The sequence below is a fragment of the Hevea brasiliensis genome, chromosome 7 (genome assembly GCF_030052815.1).
Source record: "Hevea brasiliensis isolate MT/VB/25A 57/8 chromosome 7, ASM3005281v1, whole genome shotgun sequence".
Taxonomy (NCBI): Eukaryota; Viridiplantae; Streptophyta; class Magnoliopsida; order Malpighiales; family Euphorbiaceae; genus Hevea; species Hevea brasiliensis.
Window position 1 is genome coordinate 89856866 of NC_079499.1, and position 22361 is coordinate 89879226.

At 33.3% G+C, this 22361-nt stretch overlaps 1 pseudogene; it reads right to left on the minus strand.

Annotated features, from left to right (window-relative positions):
* LOC131168950 (BTB/POZ domain-containing protein At3g50780-like) overlaps positions 1 to 22361 on the minus strand; it is a 47916-nt pseudogene that overhangs the window by 17552 nt on the left and 8003 nt on the right.

Genomic DNA, 22361 nt, shown 5'->3' on the forward strand with positions numbered 1-22361 from the left:
AACCTTACTTCTAAAGGAGCAGAATCAAATTCAACCACTAATATGGGGAGTGAAGACTACCAAATGTTAGCCCTATTGCTTGTCCACATAAGTACCTTTGATCAAAGCACCTTAATCAACCAAGAACCCTTGATCCTTCCTCCTTGTGATTCGGGCAAGGTTGATGGAAGAAGAGCTTTAGGGTTTTCTAGGTTCAATTATATGGAAGAGGTGAGAAACACTTTCTTAAAGCTTAATTCAAGAGTAAACAACTTCTAATGTCTCTTGAAGCAAGCAAGGAAGGAAAAGAATTTTCTTGGTTATGGAGAGAATGGTTTGGCCAACAAAAGGAAAGGAAGAAGAAGAATTTGTCTTCTTTCCTTTTTCCTTTTATTAATCTAATTTCTTTTATTAAAAATCAATTAACAAGTGTCCATTTTTCATTTAACCCTTGAATGAGTTTTTAACTTTTGATAAGTCCGCATTTCAAACTAATTCTTAACTAAGAAATTAAAATTTGATTGATTAATTTTTATAAAATTAATTAATTAATTTTCCCTCCATATTTTACTAAGTCAAACTTATCAAAATTGCTAAATTTGATCAAGTCAAACTTATCAAATTTTGACCAAGATTAATTTCAAATTAATCAAATTAATTTTCTTCCTTTTTGCTTTATTATTCAAGTTTATATTTAAACACTTTAATTATTAACTTGAACACTTCCTTAAATAGATTTAATTTCAAGTCATGCTAGAGACTTTGCAATCTAATTGCAAACTAAATTTATTAATTTAATTAATTAATTAATTAAACTATTTAATTAATTAATCAAATTAATTTTGCTTTGATCATAATGCTCTTATGTGCGTGACTTACTAGGTTCATTACTAATTGGTAATGAGAATAATATTAACTGCTTAATATTATTGGAACCATTCCAAACATAAAATGGAAATTTTTATTTAAGTTCTCATAAATCATGGTTGACTTCTAGCATAATGTATCATGACTACCCAATTAGTTATGAATTATTCCCCAATTCATGAACCTTGATCCTACATACCATGTACTAAAATCTCTTCGTTACAAAATCCCAATTCCAGCTAGAGTCATGGTTTACGTCAAACTCTTTTGCTTAGAATCATATGTCCTTTTTTAATTCTAATTCTTGATTAATGAGACTTTCTAGTCAAAAACTCTTTTCTTACTAAGTTTATCTGTCCTAGCCAGGAACTTGAATTCATCAAGAATAATTAAATGGACATAGGATTTTTATCCCTATTTGCTTGGGATAAGGGATCCCATCTTGACTAACACCTATCTGCATATATAACTAGTTGGAGCCATCACATGCTCATATACTCATACATAATACAAGCATGAAAGCAACATCAAACTTAAACCACCTATGTACAAGATAACTGTGTTTTCTTAGGTCAATGGATTATATGCACTATTATGATCTAAATGACTTTGTATTGATAAGAGTAAACTCCATATATAAGTCATCTTATGTCACTGGTTTAGCCTACTTATTTTATAAGTGCCCACCATGTTTGTTATATGGCATGAGACCCATACTTCCATCCCATTAATATCTCATACTAATCCATGGATATAAACATAAGTGACAATCTTTTTCAGATAAATCATACCCGATGAGGTATCCTAGATTGTGAACCAAAATTTATAATACTTGTACTAGAATATTTGGTCACTCATATTCTTAACAACTTAAGAATAGAATATCTAATAAGATATTAAAGGACATTTTCAATTAAATTCAAGCCATTCAAATTTAAAAGAAAATAATATTTGCCATTAATGGAAAATAGATGTTTACAAAATACAATACGATGATATGCTCTAGGGCATACTACTAACAATCTCCCATTTGCACTAGAGCTATTTATTATAAAATCTCATACCCATCTTCTCAAGATGTCGATCTAGCTGGTTTTGCGTCATGGCCTTGGTGAAGGGATTAGCTGAGTTATCAACTGATTATATTTTCTGCATGGTTATATCGCCTCTCCTAATAATTTTTCTAATAATATAGTAGCACATTTCTATGTGTTTAGATTTCTAATGAGACTGGGGTTTCTTTGCTTGAATAACAGCACCATTGTTGTCACAATATAATGGAATTGGTGACACAATCAAAGGAACCACTCGAAGTTCTATTGCAAACTTCTTTATTTAAACAGTTTCCTTTGCAGCATCGGATGTAGCAATATACTCGGTCTCTGTAGTAGAGACTGTAGTTATTGTTTGCTTGGAACTCTTTCAGCTAACTATGCCTCCATTAATTATGAACACAAAATCGAAGATAGATTTTCTATCATCCACATCTGATTGGAAATCAAAATCTATAAATCCATCCAGTTGTAAATCACATCCTCTATAGATCAAGAATAAATCCTTAGTTCTTCTCAAGTACTTAAGTATATTCTTGACAGCAATCCTGTGACATCCCTTACCCGTCTACAGTGTAGCCGAGCAAGATATGCCACACAGTGTGCCGGAGTACCAAATCATATTTCTATTACAATTTACCCTTTTTAATTCGTTTATTTATAATTTTGATTAATCTGAATTTTTCACAAATTTTATAGAAAATTCGGCAGAGTGCCGGCTATAAATTAGTAAAACAGTTATTCTGAATCTATTAAAAACACTTCCAATATAATCATATTATCAATCTTAGTCAACCACCAACATATTTCCATAATTTCTCAAATGACTTCAATATTTTAAAATTCAATTCATTTCATATCATACTCAACTCAATAAGAAATACTCAAATTTATTACTGAACATGATTTATAGATAATTATATCAAAACATAATTACATGAGTTTATAATATACATGGAAAAATAAAGGTTTGATTATAAAAGTTTACAAAATACAAAATACCAAAAGTAGCCTAATATCCTACCAATGCACTGCAAATGTGAGGTGACTCTGGACTCTGTGTGCAAATCTGACAATTCACCCGGTTTAAGGTTTGCTAGACTCCCCAGCGATGTCTCCAATACCTGCGCGTGGAAAAAGCGACGCGCTAAACAATTCTGCTTAGTGGTGATAATATAAAATAAAATAACTAAAATAAAATAAATATGTAAAATGTATGTTTACATTTTATGTAGACTTAATTTTTGGCATTTATTACAGTATTATTCGATTAAAATTTGGTAAGATTTATTTTAATTGCTCGAGTAACCTATATTAGTCGACTGGACTGGATAAATGGGTAAACTGGCACTGGGTACTAAGTACCTCAGACCATGACACCATCGGTCACATTGTGTCTCCCGGTGTGCAACAGAATAGCTAATAAGCTGTAATAATTATTAGGGATAAAACCCAAGTATAACAACTCAATCAATATAACCAAAGGCTATTATATCACAGAATGGCACGAAAGGCTATAAATCACAGAATGGCATGAAGCTATATGTAGTACTGCTAACAGAACCCTATTTGCATGCCAACCTATCCAAACCAATCTTGCTAGGTGTACTAGGGCATGTTACAGTCTTAAATTATACAATTCTTGAAATTTAAGTTTAGGTGTTATTATTCATTTCATTAGTCAACTAAAATGTTAACTTTTGCATAGGCAATAGGTACATTGGTTTTAATACTCCTAACATACCACATTTTGCATTCTAAAGTTGTTGGTATTCGTTGCCAATACCATTTCTAAGCTTAGTGTTAGTTGTTCAAAATTTTCAGATTTAAGTCTTGTGTTTACTGTTCCATTGGTCATTTTTACAGTAGGAATTTGGCAAAGTTGTCAACATGAAAGTTGTTCCTTATTGTGTCTAGTTACATTTCTTTTTTTGAATCACTCCATTTGGAGTTTTGTAATTCAAGTTATGGCCTAAACACCATAACTGGTTGGATTACAAACTTTCCAGATTTTCTGGACTGACCAAATCTATAGTGTTTTGTGTAGTGACTGCAGGTCACCTTTTGAACATGTTATGGTCAAAATTTGGGTTTGGTTTCTTCATGAAAGTTGTAGGTCTATGTCTCAGCTATTTGTTGGTAAAATTTCAGGTCAATTGGACCTTTCTACACTGAGTTATGACCAAATGAATAAATACTATTCATTTGATCATTTTGCCCAGGCAGAATGCAGGTCACTCGGATTAGGGTAATCTTTAGGTCAACTTGATTTTGTTTTCTAGGCAGGGTTTCTTTATCAAAGTTATGCCATTATGTGTCTAGTTTCATGTCCAATTGGCCTTGCACCAATTGAACCTACACAACTCCAGTTATTGCTGCCCAAACCTACTGGACTCACACCCAGTCCTATAGGTCAACAAGGGCAGCATACATAGCTTCAATTCTCATGTCACAAACCACTTCATTTCTTAATCATACATAGCCACATGGTCACTAATTGACCATTAAAACTCACTTTCACCATTACATGAACAAAGTATCAATCTCATACCCAAACCCTAACTCAACCATCTCAATTCATACATTTAACTTGCATTTCATTATCCCACTCAAGAGATTAATATTAAGAGCAGCCATGCTACCATTTTAATTCCTATTTTCATTTTCTTTCCTTTTCTTTTCTACTTAATTTTAATTAAATTATTAACAATATTTATTCATATTTTATATCATATAAATTATTTATTTAACTGGACAAGTTGGCCAAAAATCATCTCTATAGACGAAATGACTAAAATGCCCTCCGTTTGGCTTAAAAAGCTAAAATTGTGTGTACCGATTGATTAAATTTTCCTTGTGTTTTCTTAACATTTTATTGGTATTGGAACCCCAATAATCCTTCCCTGAGGTTCCAAAAATTTTTTCATAAAGTTTTCCTTGGGTCTAAGGTTGCTAACGGCCTTCACCGTCACTTCCCCTTCGGGTTACTTATCACTGGGATTACGACTCATTTAACCTTAGTAGATTTTATTCCTAAAAATTTTCCTTGATTTTTATGAGCATTATTTGGTTTATTTATAACTCCTCACTCTAGTCTATTTATAATTTCAAATATTATAGCTGCCCGGATCGACATCGGTCACTGGAATAGTAGACTATACGGACTAGCTAAAGTGAGGATGTTACAAATCTAGTGTTCCAAACCTGAATTAGATTGAAACCTGCTAGTCAGACTAACGACATAAGAGATATCTGACCTTATACACAACATTGCATACATAAGACTTCTAATTGCCGAAGCATATGGCTTCTTTGCCATTTTCTCTCTTTCCTTAGGTGTCTTTGGAGACATCTCCTTAGAAAGGTGGATACCATGCCTTGCAGGTAATAATCCTCTCTTGGAATTAAGCATGTTAAGCCTCTTTAACACATTTTTCAAGTATAGATTTTTGGATAAACCTATCATCTTTTTTATCTATCTCTATAGATGCAAATTCCCATAATATAGGTGGCTTCCCCTAAGTCTTTCATGGAGAAAATATTATACAACCAGAGTTTTACAGTAGTTAGCATACCGATATCATTACCCATTAATAATATATCATCCACATATAAGATAAGGAAAATGAGTGCACTCTCACTAACTTTCTTGTACACGTATGGCTCATCCTCATTTTTTATAAAACCAAAAAATTTAATGGCCTCATTAAAACGGATGTTCTAGCTCCTTGAAGCTTGTTTCAAACCATAAATGGATTGTTTAAGCTTGCATATTTTAGAATGATCTTGGGATTCAAAAACCCTAGGTTGTTCCATGAATATGTTTTTTCTTTATGTATCCATTGAGGAAAGCAGTTTTGATATCCATTTGCCAAATCTCATAGTCATAATATGCTGCTATTACCAATAAAATCCTAATGGATTTAGGCATGGCTACAGGCAAGAAGGTCTCTTCATAGTCGATTCCCTGATTTTGGCAAAACTCTTTCGTAACTAACCTTGCTTTATATGTCTCTACCTTTTCATTAGAACCAATTTTCATCTTGAAAACCATTTATTTCCTATTAGTAGAATACCTTCAGGTGGGTCTACAAGATCCCAAACTTGGTTCTTATACATGAAATCCATTTTAGATTTCATTGCTTCAATCCATTTTGAAAAGTTTATATTTGATATAGCTTCTTCATAGGTCATAGGATCATCACCATGATCAACTCTTGTTCATTCTCATGAAGAAAACCATCTCTCTCTGGAGGATGTGTCACACCCTACCCCTCTGTAAGGCATAACATGATCCCGTAGTATACCTAATGAATTATCAACTCCGTCTACTGATAATCCATTAAATACACAAGGGATTTTAAAAACTTTTCTTACTTCTTTTACAGTGGTGAGCACTATTTACAGGTGTTAAAAACCTTTTTGAACTGAAGTGATAGAACTAACACATTTGAATTATTTGGAATTTCTGTAGAAATTTTGGCAGAGTGCCATCTGTATTTTGGATAAAACAGTTCTTCAGAAAACTTATAAAAAGCACTTCAATATATTTCCAAATCTCAACTCCAACATTTTTCTCAACACAACATATTTCTCAACTCAAATCCATAGTGATTTTTCAAAGACTGAGATAAAAGAAATATAATACAATTTTTACAAGTCAAAATAACTCATAATTTACCTTACAACTTCAAGGTACAATTTGAATTTACAACTGCTCAAAACCAAAAATAATATGTACATACAGTGAACATACATTACAGCACAAAATACAAAATGTGGTATACTCATTATACCCGGTAATTTCTCGTTGGAGGTACTAGCAACCTAGTCTGCTGCCCTGTCTGTCTGTCTACCTGCGACAGCAATAAAAAGCTATCGCTGAGACAATGTCTCAGTGGTGCACAACATTAACCAAATACATCTTTAAATCACAATTCATAAATCATACAAATAGTGGATACTTAAAACCATAGTTAAATTCAAGACAATGAATGTCATAAGGAATTTAATACAATATCACAATAAATCTCAGTAATCAAAACATAGTTAAATTCAGAAGACAGTGAATGTCAATAAGAATTTAAACTCCATTTCACAAATTATTAAAGCTCATAATAACACAATTTAGTCAAATAATTTAAAAACACAGTGTTGCCAATTCATACACAACTTAGACCATGACACAATTTTCCGATCAATGCTAAGGGTACTTACCAAAGCACCTGCAAGCGTTACGTATCGCCGTCCCTGCAAGCCCTTGGGTGGTACCTATCAGAGCACTTGCAGGCGTTACGTATCGCCATCCCTGCAAGCTCCTGAGTTCACTCGTGAGAGTTCCCAAGAATCGTAGGCGTTACGTATCGCCGTCCCTACTTTGCTCTGATAACACTAAACACATTTTATCTCAAAATTTCCAAAGTCATAATTTCATTCACAAGATGGCAACAAAATTCATAATAACTTCAACTTTCACAATTTACACTAAATCAATTTTTCCACAGTTTCAAACCATTTACAATGCTTTTCAAGCAATAAGTATCCATTCAAACACATTTCCATAATTGAAAATAATAATATACAAATAGTCATAATTTATTTCAATTGAAAAATTCAAAAGAAATAAATGTTGTGCACAAACACAATTTAAAACAATAACATACAATTAATCATATGAAATATTATTCAGAGTAAAATCAGTTGAAAACTAGTTGTACACAAACACAATTTAAAACAATAACATACAATTAATCATATGAAATATTATTCAAAATAAAATCAGTTGAAAACTAGTTGTGCACAAACCTCTGATAACTGTCTCTCGGTCTGGACTCAGTGTTTCCTTCCCTTTTCCTGAGTCTTTGGTAACTGAGAAACACAATTTGAAGTGTTTCAGTACTAAATTAAACTGTCTCTAACGATAATGTTCGATAAGTAATTCACTGAAGGCTATTATTTGCCCAATCACCTAATATACCGACCCTCGATGCGTTTTAGGTAAATTAGGTTTTAGTGTCATTAATATGTCACATTCGATAGGGTTTTAGGGTTGGTACGTTTTACCAAACTCATTTCCTTGTTTAGTGCATTTTAATGCAACTTGCTGGATTCTGGGATACTAGTTTGACCTAGCCGGACGACCTAGTTCCCTCGGTTTTCGGGTTTCGGTCAAAACTACAAACTTGTAGATCTATGTCTTATGGAACGCGGGGAAAAATTTTAGGTCATTCTGAGTTAAGTAGACCAAGTTATGGTCATTATACTATTGCTGGTCAAATGGCATCAAATTAGGTCAATTTGGTCAACTCTGGTTCGGCCAGTTTTTGGACCCGAACTTGTGCAAGCTGTTTGACTTGCTTATGGTCATTTCTGGGTTTTGGTGTCTTCATAAGACTTGTAGGTATGGGTCTTAAATATCCATGGTTAAAATTTCAGGTCAATTGGACCTGTTTTGAGTGAGTTATGGCCTAAATACTAACTGCTGCCAAATTGATCAGTTTTCAGGTTTCAATTGCACTTAATCCAAATTGGTCATTTTTCATGTCACCTTGCAAGCAGAATTTTGGTATGCTTTCTCAATGAAAGTTGGCACATTTTGTGCCTAGTTTCACCTCCAATTGGTCTCATACCAATTGAAGTTACACATTTAAAGTTATAGGTTAAAATGCATGCTGCCCTTAATTACCTTGCTTAAACATACATCAATGACACATTCACCTTACTATATGTCCACTTCTCTTACCAATTCTGTTTTGGTACATTACCAAAACCATATACCACTTCACTTTAAAGTCACTTTGGGAAGATTACACACATCCTCAATACACCAAATAAACTCAATTTTACAAAGTCTAAGTACAATCACATATACACCTAAACATTACTCATTCTTACATACACTTTACACAACCAACCTATATACATATCCATCAATCCTCAATGTCAATATTCTGCTAATACCTTCATGAACTCATACATTTATCAAAGTGTCCCAAGGCTGCCGAAATGTTCTACAATGCCAAAGTGTCCCACAATTCGTCAATCTCCAATTTAAGTGCACAATCACCACATTTTCATGGAAATAACTTACTAGGATATTAAATCCCTCTACTCAACATTAATTTACATCAAATATATGTAATAATAAATCATTAAATACATAACTCCATGGCTGTCCAAAATGGACATATCAATAACTCCTCAAACTTGAAAATTTTCTTCACAAATCCAACACCCATAACATGTACACAAAGTTTAACAAAGCAATATTCAAAAATGTAAACTTACCTATGGTTGGAACTTGCTAAACCTTGATTAAACTTCTTGATTTTGGTATCAAGTTCTTCCTTATGATGTGTAGACAATCTTTAATGAAGCAATCTAAGTGATTGGAGATGAAATGGAGGGATGGATCAAGCTCCAAGTGAAACGGCAATGGAGTTCTTCTTTCTTCTCAAATCGGCATGGTTGAGGAACTTTGAAGAAATGAATTTGCAGATTGCATATTAGGTGTACACATGCCCCATTTAACTTAGTTTATTCCTTTAGTGGCCCACTCACACTTATTAAATCATATAATAAGTTAAATGTGTTATTTACACCTTTTTCACTCCACTTTTGGCTATTTGTATTAGGTACCACCAAATTAATTCTTCATTTTATTTTCTAAGTGTAATATTATTTATTTTTAATGGACATTTAGGTCAAAAGACAATTCGGGATGTCAAATGACCATAACGCCCCTGTTCGGGTTACATTCCCGATTTTTCGGTAACACCGGGTTTTTGTCTGTTTTTCGATTTCTCACTTTTCTTTGTACTAATTATTTATTTTTTTTTTGATATTTCTAATGATATTTATACTTCAATAAGGGTCTATTTAAGTCCTAAAATATTTTCCAGGGTTCCCCGCAGTCCGGGGCTAGTCAACGGTCCACGCCGTGACTTCCCGGTGCGGTCACCCATCGCTAGGGTTCTCGGCTCGCTTAACTTGGTTACATTTCTTTGCTATTATTTTTCCTTTGTTTTTCTTGTATTTTCTTTTCTTGTATTTCATTATTTTATGTCTCCTCACTCATATTGAAGTGTAGTTCTAGGCATCCTAGCTGTCCGGACAACACTGGTCACCGGAGCAGTAGAACGCACTACCGAACATAGGGGTGTTACAGGATGAGATATTCTTCTTGATCTTTGAGAAAGTGTTGTGGATATATCATTAATAAGTGTAGGCACACTGGATGGATCTATATCCATGTTATCTATTGGTTGATCAGAATTCTCTAATTCTAATTCTATCTGCCTTCCTTTGCCACCTTCTTGAATAAAATCTTTTTGAAGAAAAATAGCATCTCTGCTTATCACAACTCTTTGTGATGAAAGAAGATAGAAATAATACCCAAAACCATCTTTTAGATACCTAACAAACCATCCCTTTTCTGATTTAGTTTCTAATTTATCAGTGTTCAACTTTTTACTATAAGCTGGATAACCCCAAATCTTAACATGCTTAAGACTTGGTTGCTTCCCATGCCATATCTCCTATGGAGTGGAAGAGACTGATTTGGAAGGGACTCGATTAAGAATATATAAAGCTGTCTTTATTACAAATCCCCATAAGGAGATTGGAAGATTTGTGTAACTCATTATGCTTTGTATCATATCTAATAAAATATAATTTCTCCTTTCAAATACACCATTTAATTATGGCGTTCCTAGAGGAGTCAATTGAGAAACAATGCCCTGTTCTTTCAAGAACTCATTGAATTCAGTACTAAAGTATTTATCTCCTTAATCTGATCTCAGAGTTTTAATACTTTTTCCTATTTGGTTTTTTTTTATTTTTTTATTTTTTTTTACTTCAGATTTGAATTCTTTAAACTTTTCAAAGGTTTTATGTTTGTATTTCATCAAATACAAGTATCCATACCTTAATTTATCATCAGTAAAGGTATGGACTAAGCACCTCCAAAGAGGACTAAATTAAGAAAAAAAAAAGGTGGATATTGAATTTCAGAAACCTTATTGAAGCATAATTAGATCTAAATTTTCTAAACCATGTTTTATTTCTATCTGTATTTTGTATATTATTTCTTTGTTATATTATTGCACCACTAAGCATCAATGCTTAGTGTGATGGATTTGTTTCCTCACGCAGGTACTGAAGGTAAAGCCCAGAAAAAAATATTAAACAGAGATTTTCGAGTTTTGATCTGCAGAAGTGTCTGAAATATTCAAGATTGTCACCTCCTCAGCAATGCATGTAGATAGGGCTCCCATTAATTTGGCTATTTCATATGTAATCAATTTGTACATCATGTAAATTATGAGATTATGTAATTATTTTGTAAATTATGTAAATTAATGAAAATTGAGAATTTTGATACATAAATTGATTCTGAATGGATATGTATGCAATTGTGATAGTAAGAATTGAATGTGTGATAATGATGATATGAGTATGCATGAATTATTTTAAGGAAAATATTGTTGAATTTCAAACAGGTAAATAGTGAAATACGTCAAACTATAATAAAATAGGGAAAACTCCGTTAGTTTCTCCGTCGAAAAAAATAATTGATATTAAATTAAACGAATTCAAAATTATTAAAGAAATAAAGTAAGATAAGTTAGGGTGCTCCGGCACCGAGTGTGATATGTCTTGCTCGGCTACACTATAGACGGGTGAAGAGTGTCACATGCTAGTTCTTGCATATCACAATATATGTGAGAACTTACGCTAGTATTTAAAACCCAAGCTATAGATGAACTTAGAGTATTATCTAAATAATAAGATATAGACAAACCTTTAGATGGCTTATCCTCCTTGTCTTTCAAAATTGCCAAATACTTAGGGCAATTTTTTTTTTCAATGCCCTTTTTTCTGATAATAGAAACACTTTTCCTTGTCCAAAACAGCTTCAGATTTCTTCTTCTTAGACTTGTTTTTGGCTATCCTGCCAAATGGACCAGGAGCAGAAGGCTTCTTCTTCTTGTTAGCTTTCTTCTTCTTGGACTTTTCAAACAAAGAAGAAGCAATCAAAGCAACCTCCTTTCCCTTGTTGCCGAGCTTATTCTTTTCAACAATGACCAGCAAGTTTAACAAGCCAGCTAAGGTGTGCTCCTATTTAGTCATATGAAAGTTTGTGATAAAAGATTCAAAAAACTTAGGTAGGAACTGAAGGATCAAATCTATCTGTAAATGGAAGTCCATAGTGAAATCAGGAGCTTCAAGCTGCTCTATCAATATGATCATCTTATGAACATGGGCTCCCACTTTCATTCCCTCTGTCATCCTCATTTTGAATAATTGATTAGATATCTTATAGAGCATTTCTACTGTGCTCACTATACAACTTTTGCAGGTGATCGAGGATCTCTAATGCAAAATGCATCTTTTCATATTGCTTCTGTAATTCATTAGTCATAAAAGCCAACATGTAGCACCTAGCTCACACGTCATGTTCCTTCCATCTATCTAAGGTGTCCTGTTCCTCCTGTGTGGCCCCTTCTGGTAAAGGACCTCAAACCTTTGAATATGGAACGTATCTTATATGCTTCAAATTCAAGACAATCTTTAGATTTCTTAACCAATCTAAAAAGTTTGGACCAGTTAGCCTATTGTTATTGAGAATACTAGCTAGGAAGTTGGATGGTTGAGTGGTCATTTTATCAGATTATGCTATAAAAAGTAACAAGATTTCGATTAGCATATTGTATTAAGTATGTTACCAAAATAATTATGGTCTTTTAATCAAATTGGTCCTCCCACTAATTTCGCAAATCCTACATTTTCAAAGTAGGAAACAAAAATCCTAGTTGGGTCGAATTTCTAGTAGGTGATTGAATCCTTATAAACTATTAATCATCCTCAAGTACATCTATTCTTGGATTCATAATAATTCATAAGTGAGTAACTCTTTGAAGGAGCGGAAGCATGGTAATTGGTGTATTGGAACATTGAATTTCAAAATTTTTCTTCTAGGGTTTCATGCATCATGCCACATCTCTTATGTGCCTAATTAATTTCAATGCTCAATTGCATATTAAAACACTTTTAATATACATTAGGATCTTCATTTGCCATTTAAGATTGTAAATTAACAAATTAATTCAATTAAACCCTAATTTGAAAGAGGAATTTAGGCACTAACCTCTTTGATGCACTATGGATGTAATTGGCACCTTTAGAAAGCACCTAGGACCCTAAGTGTTGTCCCTCTAGCTTGTCCACATCAAGATCACCAATGGGCAGCCCCCAATTTTGCTTCTCAAGCTTTGCCAACCAATTATAATTTGGGGTTTTGCTTTTAGAGAGGTTATATGTGTGTATAAGACACTAGAAATAATTCCTAGCAATTTTAATTCAAAGGGAATGGATGATTTCTCTTTGAATTATTGAGAAATTGAGAGGAGAGGAAGAGAGCAATGTGCCGCCACACTTGAGAGGCTAGAGAGAGTTCTATCTTTCTTCTTTTCTTTTCCCTTTTATAATTAGGTCAAGTAATCACTTAAACCCTTTGCCACATGTCACCACCACATTGCATCTTATTTTTAATTGACTTAATCACATTAAGCCAAGTGTCAAAGTTAAACTTAATCTTGACTTTGATCACCTTGCATGATAGGAAGACAAATGACAAACTTATATGATGTCATGTGTCACCATCTCACGGTGCCACATATTACCATGTGAAATGACCAAATTACCCTTATGTTTTAATTTCGAGCTCTCAACCCAAAATCATTATTTCTCCTCTTCTAATCAATTTATATCAAGTATAAATTAATTAATTAATCTCCATTAATTAATTTCTCATAATTAAATTCATATTTAAACACTTTAAATATAAATTTAACTTATACTATACATCTAATAACCTATATTTGGTTTCAAGCCATGCTAGGGACTTTGCAATCTTATTGCAAATCAAACCTATTTAATTAATCAATTAAACTCTTTAATTAATCAATTAAATCACATTTAACTTGGTGATTAACTTGTGTATGTGTGTGACTCACTAGGCTCATCACTAATTGGCAATGAGATATGATATCAACTCTTAATATCATCAGAACTCTTTCTTACCATGAATGATTTCTCTAAATCATTTTAGGCATCTCATAGACTATGGTTGACACCTAGCATAGCGTGCCATGGCCACCCAATCAGTAATAAGGAATACTTTAAATGAAGCTTTAATCATATGTTACCATGCACTAGAATCTCTCTGCTACAAAATCTCAATTCGAGCTAGAGTCATGGTTAATGTCAAACCCCATTTGCTTTGAACATTATGTTCTCTTTTAATTCCAGTTCTTGATTAATTAGATTTTCTTATCATAAACTCTTTTTTGACTAAATCTGTTTGTTCTGGCCAGGAACTTGAAACATCAAGAACAATTAAATGAACATAGAATTTTATCCCTATTTACTTAGGGTAACAGATTCCATTTTGATCAACACCTATCTCCATATATAACTAGTAGGAGCCAACACATGCCCATATACCCATACACAGTACAAGTATGAAAGCAGTATCAAACTCAAATTACCTATATACAAGATAACTGTGTTATCTCAGGTCTAAAGATTATATGCACTGATATGATATATGACAATGCATTGACAAGAGTAAACTCCATGTGCTTGTCATATGCGTCACTGGTTCAGCCTACTTATCATGTATAAATGCCTATCATGTTTGTTATGTGGAATCAGACTCACCACTCCATCTTATGTATATCTCATATAAATACCTTGGGAACAAACATGATTACAATCTTTCTGGATAAGTCATGTTCTGTGTGAAGTATCCTCAATTGTGAACCAATTTATGATACTTTATGCTATAAATACTGTCACTCATATTCTTAACAACTTAAGAATAGAATTTCTAATAAAATATCAATAGACCTTTTCTATTAGACATAAATGTATTATGTAAACGGAAAAGTGAAATTGCCTTTTATTAATAAATTATGTACAAGATATATACAAAATGATATGCTCTAGGACATGCTACTAACAATCTCCCACTAGCACTAGAGCCATTCATTACAGTATCTTAGACTCATCTTCTCAAGATGTCGGTCTAACTGAGCTTGTGACATAGGCTTCATGAATGGATCAGCTGGATTTTCAGCTGATGCTATTTTCTGCATGGCTACATCGCCTTGCCCAACTATCTCTCTGATAATGTTGTAGCACATTTCTATGTGTTTGGATTTCTGGTGAGACTGGGGTTCCTTAGCCTGTATGACTACTCCATTGTTGTCACAGCAAAGAGGAATTGCTGACTCTAGGGAAGGAACTACTGCAAGTTCTGATACGAACTTTCTTATCCAAATAACCTCTTTTGCAGCATTTGATGCAGCAATATACTCAGCCTCTGGAATAGAATCAGCAGTCATACTCTGTTTGAAACTCTTCTAACTGACTACACCTCCATTACAAATGAACACATATCCAGAGGTAGACTTTCTATCATCGATATCTGATTGGAAATTAGAATCAGTATAACCATCCAATTGCAAGTCACCACCTCCAAAAATCAAGAATAAATCCTTAGTTCTTCTCAAGTACTTAAGGATATTCTTGATAGCTATCCAGTGTTCCAAACCTGGATTAGATTGAAACCTACTAGTCAAACTAATAGCATATGCGATATTCGGCCTAATACACATCATTGCATACATCAAACTTCCAATAGCAGAAGCATATGGAATCCTGGCCATTTTATCTCTTTCTTCAGGTGTCTTTGGAGACATCTCTTTAGAAAGGTGGATACCATGTCTTACTGGTAACAATCTTCTCTTGGAATCAAGTATGTTAAACCTCTTTAATACCTTTTCCAAGTATAGACTTTGGGATAAACCAATTATTCTTTTCGCTCTATCTCTATAGATGTGAATTCCAAGAATATAGGTTGCCTCCCCTAAGTCTTTCATGGAGAATGTATTTGACAACCATACTTTTATGGTTGTGAACATACCTATATCATTACCTATCAACAGATTATCATCCACATATAAGACAAGAAAAGTGATAGCACTATCACTAACCTTTTTATATACACATGGCTCATCCACATTTTTTATAAAACTAAATGACTTAATGATTTCATCAAAATGGATGTTCCTACTCGTTGAAGCTTGTTTTAACCCATAAATTGATCGCTTTAGCTTGCACACCTTGGAACTATCTTGGGATTCAAAACTCCTAGGTTGTTCCATGAAAACGTTTTCATTAATGTATCCATTCAGAAAAGCTGTTTTGACATCCATCTGCCAAATCTCATAATCATAGTGTGCAGCTTTGCTAATAGAATCCTAATTGATTTAAGCGTGGCAACAGGCGAGAAAGTCTCCTCATAATCGATTCCTTGCCTTTGGCGAAACCCTTTTGCTACTAGCCTTGCTTTATAGGTCTTTACCTTTCCATCAGAACCAATTTTCTTCTTGAAAACCCATTTATTCCCAATAGGTACAATACCTTTAGGTGGGTCAACAAGGTCCCAAACTTAATTTTTATGCATGGAATCAATTTCGGATTTCATAGCTTCAATCCATTTTGAAGAGTCTATATCTGATATAGCTTCTTCATAGATAAGAGGATCATCTCCATGATCTACTTCTTCATGAGTAAACAACTCTTGTTCATCTTCATGAAGAAAATCATATCTCACTGGTGGGTGAGATATCCTGGTCGATCTGCGAGGAATTACTGTAGATGTTTCATTAATAGGTGTAGGTTGACTAGATGGATCTATATCCATTCGATCTGTTGGTTGGTCAGAATTCTCCAATTCTAACTCTATTTGCCTTCCTTTGCCTCCTTCTTTAATGAACTATTGTTCAAGAAATATGGCATCTCTGCTTACCACAACCTTTTGTGATATGGGCAAATAAAAATAATATCCAAAACTTTCTTTTGGATATCCAATAAATTGACCTTTTTCTGATCTGATTTCCAATTTATCAGTGTTCAACTTTTTAATATAAGCTGGACAATGCCAAATCTTAACATGCTTAAGACTCAATTTTCTTCCATGCCATATCTCATAAAGTGTGGAAGAAACTGATTTTGATGGAATCCTATTCAGAATATGCAAAGCTGATTCTAATGCAAATCCCCAAAAGGAGACTGGCATATCAGTATAGCTCATCATACTGTGTACCATATCTAATAGGGTACGATTTCTCCTTTCAGATACACCATTCAACTGTGGCATTCTTAGAGGAGTCAGCTAGGAAATAATGCCATGCTCTTTCAAGTATTCATCAAATTCAGTACTTAAGTATCACCTCCACGATCTAATCGAAGAGTTTTAATACTTTTTTCTGTTTGATTTTCTACTTCAGATTTAAATTCTTTGAACTTTTCAAAGGATTAATGTTTGTATTTCATCAAATACAAATACCCAAACCTTGATTTATCATTAGTAAAGGTAATAAAGTAATGAAAACTGCCTCTAGCCATTTCCTTAAATGGACCACATATATCACTATGTATCAATTCCAAAATATTTTTAGCTCTTAGCCTTTGTCCAACAAAAGGTGATCTATTCATTTTGCCTTGAAGGCAGGATTCACAAGTTGGAGTAGGTTCAGAACCCAAGGAGGAAAAAATCCCCATTTTCTCCAGCTTTGCAATTCTATCTTCTGCAACATGACCTAATCTTAAGTGCCAAATATATTTTGAACTTGAGTTGATTTTTATTATGGCATTACATTCATTTAGATTGCTTGCATTCAATTTGTGTTTATCATTATTATCCAAATAATAAAGACCATCATGCATATAACTCAAGCCAACATATTTATTTCCAAAATAAATATTGCAAACATCATCTGTGAACTGAAATTTATAACCATTTCTAGTCAAACTAGATATTGAAATGATGTTCTTAAAAGCATCAGGTACATACAAAATATTATTTAAACACAAAAAATGTCCACACATATAAAAAGATTTAGATCTTATGGCTAAAGCTTCAACAGTTGAGCCATCGCCAATCCAGAATCTAACATCTCGAGCATGCAAGCTGCTACTGTTTGCTAGTTCCTGTATACCATAAGAAATGTGAGAATTGGCACCAGTATCTAAAACCCAAGCTGTAGATGAACTATGAGTATCGTCAGAATCTAAATAACAAGACACAAACATACCTTCTGAAGGTCTATCCTTCTTTTTATTCAGAAAAGCAAGATACTCTGGGCAGTTTCTTTTCTAGTGCCCATCCTTCTGGTAGTGGAAACACTTTCCCTTGCCTTTGTCAGCTTTGGTCTTGCCCTTCTGTTTGGCTATCTTCTTGGTAGTCCAAGAATTTGAGGTTTCTTGTTCTTATTGCCCTTCTTATTTTTGGACTTTCCAGCAGAAGAAGAAGAAGCAATCAAAGCACCCTCTTTTCCTTTATTGCCCGGTATATTCTTTTGGGTAATAACCAGCAAGTTAAGCAACCCAGCCAAAGTACACTCTTGCTTTGTCATATGGAAATTTGTCACAAAATTCCCAAATGACTCAGGCAGGGACTGAAGGATCAAATTCATCTGTAATTGGAAATCCATGTGAAGGGCAAGATATTCTAGCTGCTCAATAAGCTGAATCATCTTGTGAACATGATCTCCTATATTCTATCCCTCAAACATCCTCATGCAGAATAGCTGTCTAGATATCTCATACCTAGCATTCCTGCTGTGCTCACCATATAACTCTTGCAGGTGAAGAAGGATCTCACTTGCACTTTGCATGTTCTCATGCTGCTTCTGTAACCCATTACTCATAGAAGCAAGCATGTAATATTTGGCTCTCATATCTTGCTCCTTCCACTTATCCAAAGTACCATATTCCTCTTGAGTGGCCTCTGGAGGTAAGAGACCAAGAACCTTTGAGTCTAGAACATATCTAATACGTTTTAGGTTCATGACAAGTTTTAAATTTCTGAGCCAATCAGAAAAATTAGGTCTCGTCAACCTATTGTGATCAAATATGCTCGCAAGTATATTGGATGGTGGTGGTTGTTGTGTGCTCATTATTATCAAAAGAATAGCTGCAGAAAATAACTAGATTAATTAGTAAATGTATCAAGTAATTAACCAAAATGATTATGGTCTTTTAATCAAATTGGTCCTCCCACTAACTTGGTGAATCCTACACTTCCAAAGTAGGAAACGGAAATCCTAGTTGGATGGATTTCTAGTGGGTGATTGAATTCTTATAGTCTTATTGATCATCCTCAGGCACATCCATTATTGGAATTACAATAAACTATAAGTGAGCAACTCCTTGCCCATCACATCTCATGTGAAGTTCAATCATTTATCTAGCCCCTAATGCTAAAAATCTCAGGCACATCTATTAATGATTTATCTTGCATTAGTTAAGTTGATCCCATTGAGCCAGTAAACATGCAAATAATTTTAATTTCCTCAGGCACATCCATTATTGGCCATCAACTATTTATATATTTATAACATCTCATGCTTAACAATTATTCTTAAGAAAATCTCTTAAATTAAATGCATCATATGCAAATATTTAAAATTTCTTAAAAATAATTGCCTCAATGGAGGGCCCATGATATAACTACTTTAATTATATCATTTTTAACTTAATCATTTGTTTGAAAGATTTAGTGGTCAGCATAATTACTATTATGGTCTCACTTTGCGCATTATCCAATTAGCATGCATATATCAGTTACTTGCATACATTCTCATACATCTCATGCATACATGGATAAACAATTAATATGGTACGATCATAAACTTTCTAAGGGATTCAATTCTGAGCCACCAAGAATTGAATCAGGGCATTCCTAAGTGTATTTCATTCATTCATTTTACAAGAGTTGTTGAAGGAGTACATAATTAACACTTGATCTTGATTTCCTCCCACTGGTTCCACCAATGCTCTTGACCTCCTTGATCTTCTTGCAATCCAATTACATTGTAATCCTTGGCATACCAAGGCAAATTTACAAGAATATGGACTTTAAAGTCCTCAAATAAATAAAATTATAACCCAAATTATTACAACACTTATAATACTTGCCACTAAAATAAAATTAATTATTTTACAACCCAAAGAAAAATCAAAGAAATAAATTCAATCACATTGGTCTTTTATTGTCCATGATCATCCATCATGCATATTAAAATTTAACAATTAAATAAAATATACATACTAAAAAATTAAATTGAATATCACATATTTAACCAAAAAATTCAGATTTAGAAACCCTTTTCCAAATTTAACTCTATGAAAACAATTTTCATAAATTAATTGTGTGATTAAAATTCCTAATTAAATAATTTAATTAGGTATGGGCCTAATTATGGACCTTAAAAACCAAGCCCATAACAAATCACACCGTTGGGGTGTGATACACATTCAAGCCACAACACATGATCAACACAACATTCATGCCACCACCTTTGATCATCACAACTAGCTTTGAATCAATCAACATTTGATACAATCACATAATCAAACTTCATATTCAATCCTAATGGCAAATATAGTGGCTCTGATACCAATTGAAGGAGCGGAAGCATGGTAATTGGTGTATTGGAGCATTGAATTTCAAAATTTTTCTTTCAGGGTTTCATGCATCATGCCACATCTCTTATGTGCCTAATTAATTTCAATACTCAATTGCATATTAAAATACTTTTAATATACATTAGGATCTTCATTTGCCATTTAAGATTGTGAATTAACAAATTAATTCAATTAAACCATAATTTGAAAGAGGAATTTGGGCACTAACCTCTTTGATGCACTATGGATGCAATTAGCACCTTTAGGAAGCACCTAGGACCCAAGTGTTGTCCCTCTAGCTTGTCCACACTAAGATCACCAATGGGCAACCCCCAATTTTGCTTCTCAAGCTTTGCCAACCAATTATAATTTGAGGTTTTGCTTTTAGAGAGGTTATATGTGTGTATAGGACACTAGAAATAATTCCTAGCAATTTTAATTCAAAGGGAATGGATGATTTCTCTTTGAATTGTTGAGAAATTGAGAGGAGAGGAAGAGAGCAATGTGCTGCCACACTTGAGAGGCAAGAGAGAGTTCTATCTTTCTTCTTTTCTTTTCTCTTTTATAATTAGGTCAAGTAATCACTTAAACCCTTTGCCACATGTCACCACCACATTGCATCTTATTTTTAATTGACTTAATTACATTAAGCCAAGTGTCAAAGCTAGACTTAATCTTGACTTTGATCACGTTGCATGATAGGAAGACAAATGATAAACTTATATGATGCCATGTGCCACCATCTCATGTTGCTACATGTCACCATGTGAAATGACCAAATTACCCTTATGTTTTAATTTTGAGCTCTTAACCCAAAATCATTATTTCTCCTCTTCTAATCAATTTATATCAAATATAAATTAATTAATTAATCTCCATTAATTAATTTCTCATAATTAAATTCATATTTAAACACTTTAAATATAAATTTAACTTATACTATACATCCAATAACCTAGATTTGGTTTTAAGCCATGATAGGGACTTTGTAATCTTATTACAAATCAAACTTATTTAATTAATCAATTAAACTCTAATTAATCAATTAAATCACATTTAACTTGGTGATTAACTTGTGTATGTGTGTGACTCACTAGGCTCATCACTAATTGGCAATGAGATATGATATCAACTCTTAATATCATCAGAACTCTTTCTTACTATGAATGATTTCTCTAAATCATTTTATACATCTCATATACCATGGTTGAAACCTAGCATATCGTGTCATGGCCACCCAATCAGTAATAAGGAATACCTTAAATGAAGCTTTAATAATATGTTACCATGCACTAGAATCTCTCTATTACAAAATTCCAATTCGAGCTGGAATCATGGTTAATGTCAAACCCATTTGTTATGAACATTATGTTCTCTTTTAATTCCAGTTCTTGATTAATTAGATTTTTTTTGTCAGAAACTCTTTTCTGACTAAATCTGTCTGTTCTGACCAGGAACTTGAAACATCAAGAACAATTAAATGAACATAGGATTTTATCCCTATTTACTTAGGGTAACAGATTCCATCTTGATCAACACTTATCTCCATATATAACTAATAGGAGGCAACACATACCCATATACCCATACAAAGTACAAGTATGAAAGTAGTATCAAACTCAAACCACCTATATATAAGATAACTGTGTTATCTTAGATCTAAAGATTATATGCACTGATATGATATATGATAATACATTGACAAGAATAAACTCCATGTGCTTGTCATATGCGTCACTGGTTCGGCCTACTTATCATGTATAAGTGCCTATCATGTTTATTATGTGGCATGAGACTCACCACTCCATCTTATTTATATCTCATATAAATACCTTGGGAACAAACATGATTACAATCTTTTTGGATAAGTCATGTCCTGTGTGAAGTATCCTCGATTGTGAACCAATTTATGATACTTTGTGC